Source organism: Lactuca virosa, chromosome 7 (genome assembly GCF_052849685.1).
Source record: "Lactuca virosa cultivar CGN04683 chromosome 7, Lactuca_virosa_CGN04683_v6, whole genome shotgun sequence".
NCBI classification, from domain to species: domain Eukaryota; kingdom Viridiplantae; phylum Streptophyta; class Magnoliopsida; order Asterales; family Asteraceae; genus Lactuca; species Lactuca virosa.
The window spans coordinates 259,376,067-259,393,324 of record NC_136432.1 but is presented as its reverse complement, the minus strand read 5'-3'; positions in this window follow the sequence as shown (position 1 = coordinate 259,393,324).

The following is a 17,258-nucleotide window of genomic DNA, read 5'->3' as shown; positions in this document are numbered from 1 at the left end:
TATTTGCAGTAAGGTTGTCATCTAGAATATTGCTAGTTGTTGATTATTATATCACTTTTAGGTGTTCAATTCTCGTAAAGACTTAATAGATTGGGTGCAACAAACATGGTGTTCTCTTGGTTATGTTATCAACATAAAAAATTCCATGGTTCTAAAAAACTTAAGGCGTGATTTGGCGGCAATGTCAATACTCAAGTTTTTACGAGCCTTGGCGAGCCACGTCATTTGTAAGGCGTGACTTAAGGCGAAAATCATGTATATAATTGATAATTCTATATGTATTTTCAACTATTATTCGTTTTTACATACATATATGACTTAATACGGCAATTTGTCAAAACTTGGCAGCAATTACAAGCCTAGGAGCCATGGCGAGCTGTTTAGAAACTTGAAAAATTCTAAAGACGATTTTAATGTTTTATTTAAATGTGGTCGTGGTGGTATATAAACGAATATGAAAATCTCCACAAAACTTATTGGCACGAAAAAAATAAATTGTCCATTCTCATTAGATGGAAAGTATTCTCCGGTAAATGAATGTTGGATGTTAAAGATGAAATGTGAAGCACATAATCATGAACCAACATTACATTTGGAAGGCCATCCGTTTGCAAGACGACTAACTGAAAGTGAAGCTCAAACAGTACTTACCTTGAGTGGTAATCTATGTATGACCGGAGGGTCTTACGTGCATATACTGTGTATTGAGATATCCTGCTTATTTGTCCTTATGATATGTATGCTGTGTATTATATTGAGTTACTGAGTTGAGGGACCGGAGGGTCCATCTGAGTTGTGGGACCAGAGGGTCCCACTGAGACACATTTGACCAGAGGGTCTTATCTGAGTATAGCCATGAGAGGCTGATAAGATATGAGCGGTATTTTGGGGAACTCACTAAGCTTTGTGCTTACCGTGTTATGTGTTATGTGTTTCAGGTACTTCTCAGGATCACGGGAAGGCGTCGACTTGATTGTACACACGTCAGAGATTTGAGTCATGTTTTGGGAAGATCCTGGATTTGTTATATATTCAATTTTTGGGATATGTGATTGATGATTTGATACTATAATACTTTTGGAGATGTTTGAATTGAGAAAAATGTGTTTTAAAAATTTGAAAATTTTGGTTTGAAAATTTGCGTTGGTACAAGTTGGTATCAGAGCCTTGGTTTGAGGGATTCGGATGCACCTTCGGGTATGTCTGGACTCAAACTGAGGATTTGAGAAATTTTTTCAAAAGAAATGAATTTTTCGAAAAAGAGAAAGAGTTTTAAGAGAAATCGAGATGGAGCAGTGTGTACAATCAGCCAGAGCCCGAACGGTGATTTCCCAAAATACCCTTACTTAGTGTTTGATGAGATAATTATGAAATGATAGTGATGCATGTTAAAGAATGAGCTAGGTATTTCATATCTTAGGGCTAGGGTTGCCTGATCTGTGATGCCTTAGCTTAGGAGTCGTTGTTACCTGTTATGTGCTATGAGTATTTGCTAGTGAGAGTAGTGAGCAGGAACACTTAGAAAGAGAATTCTGAGACGAGAGTAGTATGATATTCGAGAGAGATAGAGTACTTGGGAATTAGAATCCTAGGAGGAGGACTTGGGATAACTACAGGCCGGGTGTGGAAGGTAGTATTGGGCTCGTACTACTAAAAACACCAGATATGTATGCAACCCAGGTAAGAATCCTTAGGAAGCTAAGGAACGAGTAGGGATGGGTGATCGAGTGTGAGTAGGCTTGAGCGAGTCTCTGACGATTTTGTGTTGTGTTTCAGAGGCATCATGGTGGGTACACGCCACAACCCTGGAGGCAGTGGGCCTAGTGACGATGAGATTCGGAGGTGGCCGCAGCCATCCGAGCAGAGATTCCCGAGAGTTTGGGTCTATCAAGACTACCTTGATTGAGACATTCGATAAGCGATACGCTGCTGTCACTGAGGCCACTGTTGCTGCCGCCACGGCAGCTGTCGCCGCTACTAGGCCACAGGGAGGTGACTCGTTGTTGTTCCGGGAGTTCAGCAACATGAAGCAACCAGAGTTTGATGGGACACAGGATCCGATTGCTGCGATGAGGTGGATCTCTGATATTGAGGGGTGTTTTTACACATGTTCATGCCCAGATCACTTGATAGTTTGGTTTGCGCTAAACCAGCTTCGCTTGGGGGGGATGGACTGGTGGAAGTTTGTGACAGCCAGCTTTACCTCTGCAGATCATGCTGTAGTGACATGGGAGAGGTTTTTTCAGTTGTTCCGAGACGAGTATGTTCCCCCGGTGGAGAGGGAACATTTGGCACATGAGTTTCTGTCTCTCAAGCAGAAGACAGATTCAGTGACTGAGATTTCGAGGATGTTTCACGAGAGGGCGATGTTTTGCCCTGAGCACGTGTCCACTGAGCAGGCACGAGTGAGCCGATATTTGAGCATACTGAGGAGGGATATATGAGAGTTCTTGACGAAATTGTCGTACAGGACATTGGCCAAGCTTCAGGTCAATGCCAGGAGGAGGGAGATTGAGGTTGAGCTGCAGACCAGGGAGGAGGAGGAGTCCCGAGGTAGGGACCGGAGACGAGTACAATCGCAGCCGGCAACGAAGCGGGCTAAGCCCGCTGATACCAGAGCTGGGAGCCAGAAGGGCCGCACTTGTGGCAAGTGCGGTAAGAGCCATGAGGGTTCGTGTCGTGCGGGGATTTGCTACAAATGTGGAAAGGAGGAGCACATGGCGAAGGATTACCCCAAGGGGTTCTCGGTTTGTTTCCATTGCAACCAGACCGGCCACCGGAAGGCCGAGTGCCCTCAGCTCGTGCAGGGGTCAACACAGGGATCTGCATCGGCTTCTTTGCTGAGAGTCGTCCAACGCAGGCCAAGACACCAAGGGTTCGTGGGAGAGCCTTTCAGCTGACAGCGGAGGAGGTCCGCGCAGCACCTGACGTTGTGGCCGATATGTATTCTTATTACTATTCTTTTGAGATACTTTGTGCTTATACGGTCTTGTGCATAGGTACTTTTCTTGTGAATTCTGTACCTGCTTTGGTGTTATTTGACTCGGGTGCGAGTCGATCTTTTGTATCCGTAACTTTTAGTCATCACATCAGTATTCGACGTGAGGCGTTGAGTCGACCTCTGAGGGTTTCTATAGCCGACGAGCATGCGGTTTTTGCTGATGATGTGATCCGTGAGTGTACACTGGATATTTTTGGTGTTAATTTTCCGATAGACCTGGTGCCGGTCGCTATGGGTGATGTTTGTGTCATAGAGGGCATGGACTGGTTGAGTCGATTTGGAGCTGTGATAGACTGCGAGCGTCAGTTAGTGACTATACGAGATCCTAGTAGGGGTGTACTTACGGTGTATGGCGAGGGTACTAGGTCTGGATCAGCTTTCTGCTCTGCTGCCAGAGCGAGACAGAGTTTACAGCAGGGTTGTATGGGTTTTCTGGCGTATGTGATGGATACACGGGTTACTATAGGGAGATAGAGTTCTATCTTAGAGGTTCCGATAGCGTGTGTGTTTGCAGATGTATTCCCCGAGGGGTTTCCGGGTGTGCCTCCCGAGAGGCAGGTGGAGTTTCAAATTGATTTGATTCCGGGTGCGGCGCTTATTGCCAAGACACCCTATCGCCTTGCGCCACCAGAGATGCAGGAGTTATCCTCTCAGCTCCAGGAGCTGCTGGGGAAAGGGTTCATTAGACCGAGTAGCTCACCGTGGGGAGCTCCAATCCTTTTTTCAAGAAAAAGGATGGTTCACATCGGATGTGCATTGATTACCGGGAGTTGAACAAGTTGACGGTCAAAAACCGTTATCCACTTCCGAGGATCGACGATTTGTTCGATTAGTTGCAGGGGGGCATCTTGGTTCTCCAAGATTGATCTGAGGTCCGGATATCATCATATGAGAGTTTGCGAAGAGGATATTCCGAAGACGGCCTTTAGGACTCGTTATGGGCACTACGAGTTTGTGGTGATGCCCTTCGGGCTCAGCAACGCACCGGCGGCATTCATGGACCTCATGAACCGGGTGTGCAGGCCCATGTTGGATCGATCGGTGATCGTGTTCATCGACGATATTCTTGTGTACTCGAGGTCGAGGGAACAGCACGAGGAGCATCTTAGAGAGGTTTTGGGAGTTTTGAGATTGGAGAGGCTATATGCCAAATTCTCCAAGTGTGATTTCTGGTTACGAGAGGTCTAGTTCCTAGGGCATCTCGTTAATCAGAATGGGATATTGGTCGACCCAACCAAGATTGAGGCAGTCATGCGGTGGGAGGTGCCGAGATCCCCATCCGAGATCAGGAGTTTTCTGGGATTGGCCGGCTATTATCGGAGATTTATCAGGGATTTATCCAAGATTGCAGTTCCTCTCACCAGATTGACCCGGAAGGGCGTTACTTTTGCTTGGGGGTTTGAGCAGCAGGCATCATTCGAGACTCTTTGCCAGAGATTGTGCGAAGCTCTGGTGCTAGCTCTTCCGGAGGGAGTGGAGGACTTTGTGGTTTATTGTGATGTGTCTATCTCAGGGATGGGTGCAGTGTTGATGTAGAGGGGTCACATGATAGCATATGTGTCGAGGCAGTTTAGGCCTCATGAGACGAGGTATCCTACCCTTGATTTGGAGTTAGGGGCGGTGGTGTTCGCCCTCAAGATCTGGCGCCACTATTTGTACGGGGTCCGGTGTACCATATACACGGACCACAAGAGCCTGAAGTATCTCATGGATCAGCCCAACTTAAACATGAGACAGAGGAGATGGTTGGATGTGGTGAAAGACTACGACTGTGAGATCTTGTATCATCCGGGCAAGGCTAATGTGGTAGCCGACGCCCTGAGCCGCAGAGCAAAGAGCGCTCCGATCCGGGATGTATGTATGAGGATGACGGTGATGACTCCGATCTTGTATATCATTCGAGAGGCTCGGGTGGAGGCCGTGAGACCGGGGAACCGCAAGAGGGAGCGGGTGATTGGGCAGGTGTCCGAGTTTGCGACGGATAGCCGAGGGCTTATGACCTTCCGAGGGCGGATTTGGGTGCCCTTTATGGGCGGAGCTCGGCGTATACTGATGGAGGAGGTGCATAGATCGAGATTCTCGATCCATCTCGGGGCTACTAACATGTATTTGGACCTGAAGAGAGATTACTGGTGGCCCTGTATGAAACGGGATGTTGCTTGGGTGGTTGAGAGGTGCTTGACCTGCCGTCGGGTCAAGGCAGAGCACCAGGTCCGCATGGTCCATTGCAGCCTCTGGAGATTCCCAAGTGGAAGTGGGAACATATATGTATGGACTTTATCACCAAGTTATTGAGGAATGCGCGTGGAGTTGACGCAATATGGGTGATTGTGGACCGACTGACGAAGAGCGCTCACTTCCTTGCTATTAGTGAGAGCTCTTCTGCAGAGAGATTGTCCGATATTTATGTGAGAGAGGTGGTATCTCGGCATGGAGTACCGATCTCAATAGTATCAGATCGGGACGTGCGCTTTACTTCCAGATTCTGGAAGAAATTTCACGAGGAGTTGGGCACACATCTGCATTTTAGTATTGCGTACCACCCGCAGACGGACGGGCAGAGCGAGCGGATGATTCAGACGCTTGAGGACATGCTGCGTGCCTGTGTCATGGACTTCGGAGGAAGTTGAGACACTTACTTACCCTTAGCTGAGTTTTCTTACAACAACAGCCACCATTCCAGTATTGGTATGCCTCCTTTCGAGCTCCTTTATGGGAGAAGGTGTCAGACTCCTATATGTTGGGGAGAGGTGGGGAAGCGAATGATGGGTAGCATGGAGATCGTGCTCAAGACGATTGAGCAGATTCAGCAGGTCAGGCAGAGGTTACTGACGGCCCAGAGTCGTCAGAAGAGTTACGCAGACAGGCGACGATTCGAGCTTGAGTTTCAGGTTGGAGACTTTGTCCTTCTGAAGGTATCCCCTTGGAACGGGGTGATCCGATTCAAGAAACGGGGCAAGCTTAGGCCCCGATACATCGGTCCTTTCAGGGTGACCGCCAGAGTGGGTAGGGTAGCATACCGTTTGGAGCTACCCACGGAGTTGAGTCAGATTCATAACAAATTCCACGTGTCCCAGTTGAGGAAGCGTGTAGCCGACGAGACGACAGTGGTACCACTGGAGGACATTCAGGTAGATGCGAGCCTGAATTATATTGAGAGGTCGATCGTGATCTTGGATAGAAAGGTGAACGTTCTGAGGAACAAGGAAGTGACCCTGGTTCAGGTCCAGTGGCAGCATCGAAGAGGGTCCGATTTGACTTGGGAGCCGGAGTCAGAGATGCGAGAGTAGCATCCAAAGTTTTTTGCGGAGCATGACTTCGAGGGCGAAGTCTGATTCTAGTGCGGGAGAATTGTAACATCCGGATTCCCAGGTATATTATTTTAATTATGTATTTTGAGGTTCATAGATCTACTCGACGAGTTGGTGCTATAACTCGCCGAGTAGAAGCGGGCGTGGCCATGTGAGTTTAATGATCTACTCGACGAGTCCGAGAGTAGACTCGCCGAGTAGGCGCTGGGATAAGAAACCCTAAATCTACGGGTTTGGGACCTATTTAAAGGCACTTATAGCCTCATTTGCAGCTACCGTTCCTTGAGAGCAAACCCTAAACGACTTTTGAGCCTAGAGAGAGAGAGTGCTTTGTTAATTGTGAGTGTCTGGTGCATTTTGTGAAGAGAAGAGAAGATTTCCAAGCCAAGGGACAAGAGGGTGCTGTTAGATCTGAGGTTGTATTACTTCAAAGCTTCTGGAAAATGTTCAAAGCTTATATATTTCTCATTATTTTGTATAGATCTCATGATTTTGTGAATCTAGGGTATTTCTACCCAAATATGAGGACCTCGAGTGCTCCATGCTCATTGGGAGGGTTGAACTGTAGATCTAGACCATGTGAGGTCCCTAAAGTCCAAAACTCCCTGCTTTATCCAACCATAATAGTGATCTTGAGTGAAAAACCCTTTTTGGGGTGTGTTTTGGCATTTTAAGTTCAAAATGCCATGCATGAACGTAAAGCCTGTGACTTTACGTGATAGATGAGCCCTAGGAGTGTAGATCCAGAGTTTAGGGAGGTTCTCTGCCTTGCAAACGACTGAATGAGAGATGAGTCTAAATGGACTCGCCGAGTCAAGAATTCGACTCGACGAGTCGGATGGGGTTGTCCCGATGGGGTTGATCGTGTAGCAACTCGGCGAGTTGACGGGTCAACTCGGCGAGTTGAGCCAGACCTTTGAGTGATTCTATGGATGGCGAGTAGACTCGTTGAGTCCCCTGAGTGCACTCAACGAGTAGGGTCAACATGGACTGTTGACTCGAGTTTGACTTCTGTTGACTTAGGGTTTGGTTAACCCTGTCTTTGGGAAAACCATGGAAGGGTAAATTGGTCTTTTCCACTTCAAGAAAGAGAGAGAGAGATATTTAGTAAAAGTGTAATTTAAAGAGTTAATTAGATACAATTATCTTATGTGTTTTGGAGGAGGCTAGACTCGGTGATTCGTGTGCGAGAGTATTCATTCACTTAGCTTACTTACGAGGTGAGTCTTCTCACTATACTTACCTTGAGTGGTAATCTATGTGTGACCGGAGGGTCTTACATGCATATACTGTGTATTGAGATATCCTGCTTATTTGTCCTTATGATATGTATGTTGTGTATTATATTGAGTTACTGAGTTGAGGGACCGGAGGGTCCATCTGAGTTGTGGGACCAGAGGGTCCCACTGAGACACATTTGACCAGAGGATCTTATCTGAGTATATCCATGAGAGGCTGATGAGATATGAGCGGTATTTTAGGGAACTCACCAAGCTTTGTTCTTATCGTGTTATGTGTTATGTGTTTCAGGTACTTCTCAGGATCACTGGAAGGCGCCGGCTTGATTGTACACACGTCAGAGATTTGAGTCATGTTTTGGGAGGATCCTGGATTTGTTATATCTTCAGTGTTTGGGATATGTGATTGATGATTTGATACTATAATACTTTTGGAGATGTTTGAATTGAGAAAAATGTGTTTTAAAATTTTGAAAATTTTGGTTTGGAAATTTGCGTTGTTATAACTATGACAGGGCAGAATCCATGAAAGTGCTTGCAACAAACTTTATCTTGCACTCATTTGTGCATGAGCTTATCTCGAACACTGATTCAGTCTTTTCAATCCAGCATGTTAGTTCGATTACTCCCCTATCGAGATAGAAGTTCTTGGGTTTGTCATTGGAAAAGTCTTTATAGGAACCAACTCGGGAATTTCCCATGTTGTGATTATGGGGATTGGAACGTGTCCTGACCCATAATGTCTGTTGGTATTGTTGTTGTCTATTATGGTTACTACCATTTATGTAATCATTTCTTTGATTACGGCTGTGTCCATGGATGTCAGTATTGGGGTTGGTGTTGGTGTTGGTCCCGTACGGATTCTGGAGCTTTGCCTGATCGGCATGGCCCTGTTCCATGGATCAAGGTGTGAAACGCGTTTGTAACTAACTCTAGTCGTATTGCATGAGTATGTGTAACGTCCCAAAAATATGATCCAAAAATTTCATTTTTAATTTAACAAAATAGTATTCCAAAACATATTCCATACAACTCAAAAGGAAATAAGTGTATCAAACATCATGTCAAATCATAGTAACATCTATAAAGCGGAAACCATGTGGTGTGTGCGATGCAGTCATCCCGAGTTCTTCCCATTGGAACCGGTAGTACCTGAAACATAAACTGAAAACCGTAAGCACAAAGCTTAGTGAGTTCCCCAAGATACCGCATACCAAACATAAAACACATAACGAGCCCCGCCCAAAGAGTATAATGGGCCCTACCCTAAGTCGCACAACGGCCCCGCCCAATGAGTATAACGGGCCCCGCCCTAAGTCGCACAACGGGCCCCGTCCAACGAGTATAACGGGCCCCATCCTAACTCACATAACGGGCCCCACCCACATACAATATATACTACATAACAAGTAATAGCATACACGATAATCATCAGGACCCGCCCAGCAAGCATACAAGCACATATACATACTAGTGTCACACAAACAATAAGTATCTAACATATCATATTATGGGTCGGCGTTGGTGCCTTCGACCCACTATACATGGTGAGGAAACTCACCTCAGATTGCTGAATCACACTGAAAATCCCTGGGTGCTAGTCCGACGGATCTCCGAGCTATCATTACCAAATAACATCCAATTAATAATTGGATTCCAAACCATAACCTTCAGTCCAATATTAGGGTAAAAAGACCATTTTACCCGTTGCAAAGTTTGGTCCAAGACTAAGGCCCAAAGCCACTAAACCCACTAAGGCCCAACAAGCACCAACTAATGGGCCCTAAGGCCTAAAAGCTCCAAGGGAAACCCTAAAGTGGTCAAATGACCAAAATGCCCTTCATGAGTCAAAACAACCAACCAAGATCCAAGGTCAAAAAGACAACAGTCGGAATGGTCAAAAGTCAGTCTTGGTCAACAGGATAAGTACACCCTGCATACTTAGCTGTACGCCCGGGGTACAGCTAAACGGAAATTAGGGACATTATCGAGTACGCGCCACGTACTGAGGAGTACGTCCCGCGTATTCTGGTTGAACCAAATTCTTAATTCGTGATTTAATCCTTTAAGTCTCCACGTCCAAAATCAGATCTAGGTCTTAAATAGTGTCTCTAACTATAAAGTCTCCAACTTTATGGGTTTCCATGGCCATAAAGAGCTTTACACCAAAAAACCTAACTTCTTAATCTCTAAAGATGCTATAACTCATGCATGAAAGAGAACTAGCGTCCAAGGCTCCATTTTTATGATTCTAGACCCATTAAGACATCAAAAAGGACATCCCAAAGGGTCTAAAGTAATCCATACACTCTAAGACCTAAATTTGGGGACTAAGAAGACATAAATCATAACATAGAGAGATCAAAGCATTCAAAGGCCAAGATTGAGACTTTATACCTTTTTTCAACCGAGGAAGGTGCCAAACTTCTGGATCTACGAGCAAAAGCTCCAACGAATTTTCTTCACGAATTTTCTTCACCAAACTACTACAAATAAACTCTATAAGGTCAAGAACACACAAAAATGATATATGGTTCGATATTAGGGTTTCTGGACAATAGGGGCAGATAGGGAGGCTAACACTTGGGACTTAGTGACATTATATAGGGCTTGAATCCTAGAAATTAGGGTTTTGGGTCTGAACACATATGCTGCGCGTACATCCTTGTATGCAGCGCGTACGTTCATGCCTCCGCGTTCCAACTGAACCACCTACGCCCCACGTACACCAGGCTTATGCCCAGCGTACGACCTCGACTAAAGCCACATAAAAAGTCCAATCTACCAAGCCCAAAACAACTTAAATGATTAGAGAAATAGATAAATATATATAATACCTTATGAATTTCCCAAACGTTACAATTATCCCCCTCTAGAATTAGACTTCGTCCTCAAAGTCCGTTGCCCCAAACAAATCTGGATAGTGCTCTCTCACCTCATCCTCGGGTTCCCATGTCAACTTCGAACCCTCGTGGTGCTGTCATTGCACCTCACCAACTTGACAACCTTGTTCCTCAAGGTTCTAGTCTTCTGATCCAGAATCGCCACCGACCTTTCAACATAATTCAGGTGGTCATCCACCTGAATATCCTCCAATGGTACCACTGTTGAATCATCCACTAATCACTTCCGCAGCTCAAAAATGTGGAACGTGCTATGAATCTGACTGAGCTCATCCGGAATATCTAAGCGATAAGCAACTCGGCCCACCCGAGCAAAAACCCTAAAAGGACCAATATACTTGGGGCCCAACTTGCCCCACTTCCTGAACCGGATGACACCTTTCCAAGGTTACACCTTTAGGAGAACCATATCTCCCACCTGGAACTCTGATTCTGACCGCCGGCTGTCAGCATAACTCTTCTGTCGAATCTGAGCTGTCTGAAGCCTGCTCCGAACCTGCTGAATCAGCTCAGTGGTCTTGAGTACCACCTCGGTACTCCCCATAACCCATTGAACGACCTCGTCCAAACAAATCGGGGTCCTCCATTTCCTCCCGTAGAGCATTTCAAAACGAGGTCGATTAATGCTAGCGTAATAACCATTGTTATACGAAAATTCCGCTAACAGAAGATACGTATCCCAACTCCCACCAAAGTCCAACACACAAGCACGCAACATATCCTCGAGGGTCTGAATAGTCCGCTCGCTCTGACCATCGGTCTGCGGATGGAACGATGTACTGAAATGGAGACTAGTGCCTAACTTGTCATGGAATCTCTTCCAAAACCTGGTAGTGAACCGAACATCCCTGTTAGAAACCACTGATACCGGCACCCCATGACGTGCCACCACCTCCCTCATATAAAATAGCGACCAACCTCTTGTTGGATTTGGTGTCTAAGCCCATAACTATATCTGGTATGTACTTGACCCGATTGTAGCATGGTCCTTTTGGGTTTGCCTTCTGTCACACCCCCGAACCGTCGGAACTGACGGCGGAAACGTCCGGGGGCGGGGTGACATCATGCGTAGTATCACAACAGTTGTATCATAGTAAGCGTAGTAAACATAACCATTACATTATAATATGAATATTTACATTGTTTGAAAACATAGTTTGTTCATAACAGTATATAACAAAAGTAAAAGACGTGACTCCAAAATGCTCCGTCTTCTCCAAAAGTTGGCAAGAGTACCTGTCTACTGTTGCCCTGAGAATACAAGCAGTTTTAAAATATCAGCATAAAGCTGGTAAGTTCATAAGCGTTTAGTTCTGGTGAAAGAAATGTTTCTTTGAGCCTTTGAAAAGTGTTTCCTAAGAAAATCTTGTATTTTCTTATGAAAGATGTATGATTAACCACTAGTTGTATGTTAAACAATTCGTTTACGTAAAGTTGTGTTCTCCCAGGAAAATCCTATATTTTCCTTAAAAGTTGATAGTTGGTTATATATTCTTGTCTGAGGTGTACGAGTATCTACCATACTTGTATAGTTAGATGTAGTTTCCTTGAAAAAAAACCATGTTTGTTCTCTGTGAGATGTATTAGCCTTATTATATAAATAAAACTAATAAATAGGTAGTGAACTAAATCCTAAGGGTATTATTAATACCCTCTAGTAATCAAATCGGTTATTACTTTGAGGTTAGTTCCCTTGATTCATTATTACAAAAGTAAATCTCGGTTATCTAGGTTGCGAGTTTTATAACCATACACTGAACTTGATATGGTACGTAACGGGGCCAGTATCCTTTTATGACTTTGTCACCCGTAGACCTGACGGTCCCACTGTAGCTAGCAGCGAGGTGCGGGATAGTCAGTCCCGTATAGATCTATACACAATAGTCACGCTCTCCCTACAATAGATTCTGGTTACAAGTGTTAGTCCTACACTCTCGAATCTGGTGGAGTGTTACCAAGGACGTGTCTCCAACTTAAAATAACAAATTTACAAGTAATAATACCGAAAATCCTGTTTATGTTTTGTATGAATCCTTTGTAAAATATCACATTTTATGACAAGATTCACAAATTCCTTGCTTTAGTTTTGAAAATTGTTTCTACGAGTTGATTTCTTAATCGTTTGGTAAAACTGTTTTCTGTGTTAAAAGCATATTGAACATATAATTATTTTATGTAGAATAAAATAACTTGATCACAAGTTTCCTTGTACTTTTTCTTGTATTCCCCCCTGAAAACATGAAAAACTCGGAAAAAGCGTAGGGGTATGAACTCACTGTTTGATGTGGGATTCGAGTGTAAGTTGCTAGGAATTTCTGATTGTCAAATAAAGCCTCGGGCACAAACGGATCCTATTTAGCAAGTAAAAGTACATATATACATTAGGTGAGCGCATAACATTATTCGTTATGGAAGGAAACCACCTTAGGGACTAGAAAACACTTAAAACTAAGTGTTAGAATCACATGTGATTGAAGAGGGGAGTTTACGGTCGTAAAAGGAGTGTACGGTCAAGGGTTTGCAGCCCAATAGAGTTTACAACCCATATGTTTACGGCCCAAGTGTTTGCGGTCCATGGGTTTACGGCCCATGGGTTTACGGCCTATGGGTTTATGGCCCATGTGTTTACGGCCGTAAACACTTGGTGAAAGATGCGATTTTCGGTGTTTCAAGGTCCTTTCTAGCCTTCTGGAAGTGTTCTAAACCTCGTTTCTAGGCTTAGGAGGGTGTTGTGGCAACTTTGCACCACTTAAATAGAGTTTACGGTCAAGGGAGATTGCCTTGGCCGTAAACACCCTTCTGGTCACGATTTCTAGATGTTTAACAAGTGATTCTTGTATCCAACAAGCTAAGAGCAGTGTACTTATGTAATGGAAGCTTGAAATGAGGTTTTTAGCCACCAAGAACTAGTGTGTGTTCTTGGTGAGAGAGAAAATCTAGAAAAAGATGAGATTCATGAGATAGGAACATGGATTTACCACTAGAAATGGATTTGAAACAACATTCAAGGTGGAAAAACACTTACTTCTTGAAGATCTTGGAGAGAATTCGAAGTTTGTAGAGAGAGAAAGAGAGAGAGAGAGAGAGTAGAGAGAGAAAGCTTCTGGAGTGTGTAAAGTGAGAAATGAAGGCCACTCATCCCTTATATAGGGGTGAGTTTACAGCCAAGGGGTGGGGTGGAGGGTTTACGGCCGTGAACAGTGTTTACGGTCGTAAACAAGGTTTACGGCCGTAAACTCCTCTCGAAGGGTTGTTTGGCCCGGATGCTATGCGTTGACTTGGAAAAACTCATTCTTGGACCCAAACTTGGATTGTACTAAGCTTAGAATATTCCGTTAGACCAAAATAGTGCTAACGTGAACGGAAATAAATAAATAAAATCTAAATTTTATTAACGGAAAATAGGTAAGGATAACGGAAAAAGTTTCGGGTTGTCACACCTTCACCAGTGAAATTTGATAGGATGGACTTTTGAGAATACGATTATTGGTGATTTATTAATATATTATAAGTATAATATAATTCAGAAATTATATTATTTAGTTAGTGCTGGTCAAGAATTAATTTGGAATTAATTTTGTGATCAAAAAGTGACTAATTAAAACTAGGGGGTTGATTATGTAAATCATCTATTCTTATGGTGTGGGCCAAAGATCCATTAGGGTGGGCTAAGTGGTTCATGGATAGTCCATGGAGCTTTAACCCATGGAGCCTAAGGGATATGGAAGGTCATGATGCATTAGGGTTTCATGGATGAAACCTTAGACTTGAGAAACACTATAAAAGCCTCCCCTTGGTGACAAAATTGGCACACATGTACAAAAGAGCATAGAACTGATTTTTGAAGCTACAAGTCTTATTATCTTAAGCCTCTTTTGCATATTGGTGTTTGTGACACATTAGAGGCACAACATTTGAGGTGCTTAAGCTTCCAAGGTCAAGAACTACACAAGAGGTAAGATATCTAACTAGTTGTTACTTTGAATTGTATGCTAGTTAAGTTATATGCTTTGGAAATTTGAAAATGCATGTATAATTAGAGAAAATATAGTTCCAAAGCATCTAGGGTTGCATGTGCACTATAGGAGTGTTATAGTGCTTAAAACCCAACACCTCTATGGAGAAATACTCTCCTGAATAGGACTGGAATGTGTGCTCTTGGTCAAACGATCCACGATGAACCAAATCGAATCCACTATGCGCAGTCCTGGGAAGCTCCGTGATAAAATCCATAGTGATATCTTCCCATTTCTATATGGAAATATTCAACGGCTACATCTTTCTATGAGGACGTTGATGCTCGACCTTAACCTTCCTGTAGCTCAAGCACCGCTCCATGTAGCAGATCACATCCTGCTTCATGTCGGGCCACCAATAATCAGAACGAATATCCATATACATCTTTGTCACCCCAGGATGAATGGAGAACCTTAACTTGTGGGACTCCTCCATCAGAATATGACGTACACCTCCCCAATAATGAACCCAAACCCATCGATGCAAAGTCAACAATCCACGAATATCATAAACGAAGGAAGCCTCCTGACCCACAATGCTCCCACTCTTCCAGTACTCTTCCTTTATAGCCTCGGCCTACGCCTCCTGAATCCACTCCAACAATGGAGTAATCACGGTCATCCTCAAACATATGTCTCTGATCGGAGCCACGACTACGTTGCAGCTGAGAGCATCAACCACCACATTGGCCTTCCCTGGGTGATAAAGGATCTAACAATCATAATCCTTCACCACATCCAACCATCAACGTTGCGTCATGTTCAGATTCAGATGATCGATCAGGTACCTCAGGCTCTTGTGATCCATGTAAAGAGTACAACGAACTCCATAGAGGTAATGCCGACAAATCTTGAGGGTGAAAACAATGGCTCCCAACTCCAAATCATGTGTTGGATTGTTCATCTCATGAGGCTTCAACTGCCTCGAAGCGTAAGCGATCACACGACCCCGCTGCATCAACACTGCCTCTATACCGGAGATTGAAGCATCACAATAAACTACAAAGTTATCAACACTCTGTGGCAGGGTCAGAATCGGAGCCTCACACAACCGCTGTCTAAGAGTCTCAAAAGTTGCTTGTTGCTCAGTCCCCTAATGAAATGTCACTGACTTATTGGTCATTCGTGTCAAAGGAACGACGATCTTGGAGAAATCCTGGTTAAATCTTCGATAATAACCAGCCAAACCAAGGAAACTCCAAATCTCATATGGAGACTTCAGGACCTCCCACTGCATAACGGCCTCAACCTTGGCCGGATCGACCAGAATACCCTTGTGGTTGACAAGATGCCCCAGAAACCGCACCTCGCACAATTAGAACACACATTTGGAGAACTTTATGAAAAGTCTCTCCCTCCTCAATGTCTCCAGCACTTCCCTCAAGTTCTCCTCATGCTGCTCCTGAGTCTTGGAATAAACCAAGATATCATCAATGAATACAATCACAGACCAATCTAGCATCGGTGTGCACATGCGGTTAATGAGATCCATGAACACGACTGGAGCATTGGTGAGCCCAAAAGGCATCACCACGAACTCATAATGACCATATCGAGTCCGAAAAGTTGTCTTATGTACATCCTCATCCCTGACCCGTATCTATTGATAACTCGATCGCAAATCAATCTTGGAGAACCAAGACGCACCCTGAAGCTGGTCGAAAAGATCATCAAACCTCGGGAGTGGATAATGGTTCTTCACCATTACCTTATTCAACTCCCGGTAATCGATACACATGCGATGAGACCCGTCCTTATTCTTCACAAACAGAATCGGTGCTCCCCAAGACGAACTTCTCTATCGAATAAATCCCTTGTCTAACAGCTCCTGCAGGTATGTAGACAACTCCTGCATCTCGGGAGGAGCCAACCGATATGGTGATTTGGCTATCGGAGCCACACCTGGAACTAGAACAATCCTGAACTTAACCTGCCTCTCCGGAGGCACCCTAGAAAAATCCTCTGGAAACACATCTGAGAAGTCTCTCACAATCGGCATATCATCCATCGTCGCCATACCCTTATCCCGGGTATCCATGATATAGACGACATAACCCGAGCAACCCTGCTGAAGATAACATCTGGGCCTTACTGCAGAACACAAAATCGGGCCACGCTGCAGTCACTCCTCATGAATCAATAGCTCTCCCCCACTTGGAGTATGAACCCGAACCAACTGCCACTCACAGTCGATCACTGCCCCATTACAGCTCAACAAATTCATGCCCATGGTGACCTTGTTCCCACACAATGAAATGGGAACCAAATCCACCAAATACTGCTCAGTGAATATCTGGAGAGTATAACCCTGATGAACCCTCGCAACCCGAACATACCATCATCAGCTATCTTGACATCTAAAGGACAATCCAGCTCCCCCGGAGCTCCGGAAAAATTTTTTCTAAGCGTAAGAGATACAAAAAAATCGGGTAGCCCCCGAATCAAAAACACTAGAGCATAAATATCGTTCACAAGGAACGACCCTAAAATAAAACATATAAACATAAGCAAGCAATTCAATATAAATAAAGAGATAAGGAGAAAATACATACCCGTCACAACATCGGGAGCTGCACGTGCCTCCTCGCTGTCAACTGGAAAGACCTGCTCTTCGCCACTGGTGCGACTGCCCGGCCTTGGTGGCTGTCAGCAATCCTAAGAGTCGCAGGAGTGGGTGCTAACACCAGTCCTGCTGCAACCAAACTCGAACATTGGGCCTTCTTGTGGCCCCTCTGATTGCACTAAAAGCAATTTGTATAAGATACCGGGGAGATGGTGGTGGTAGCAGT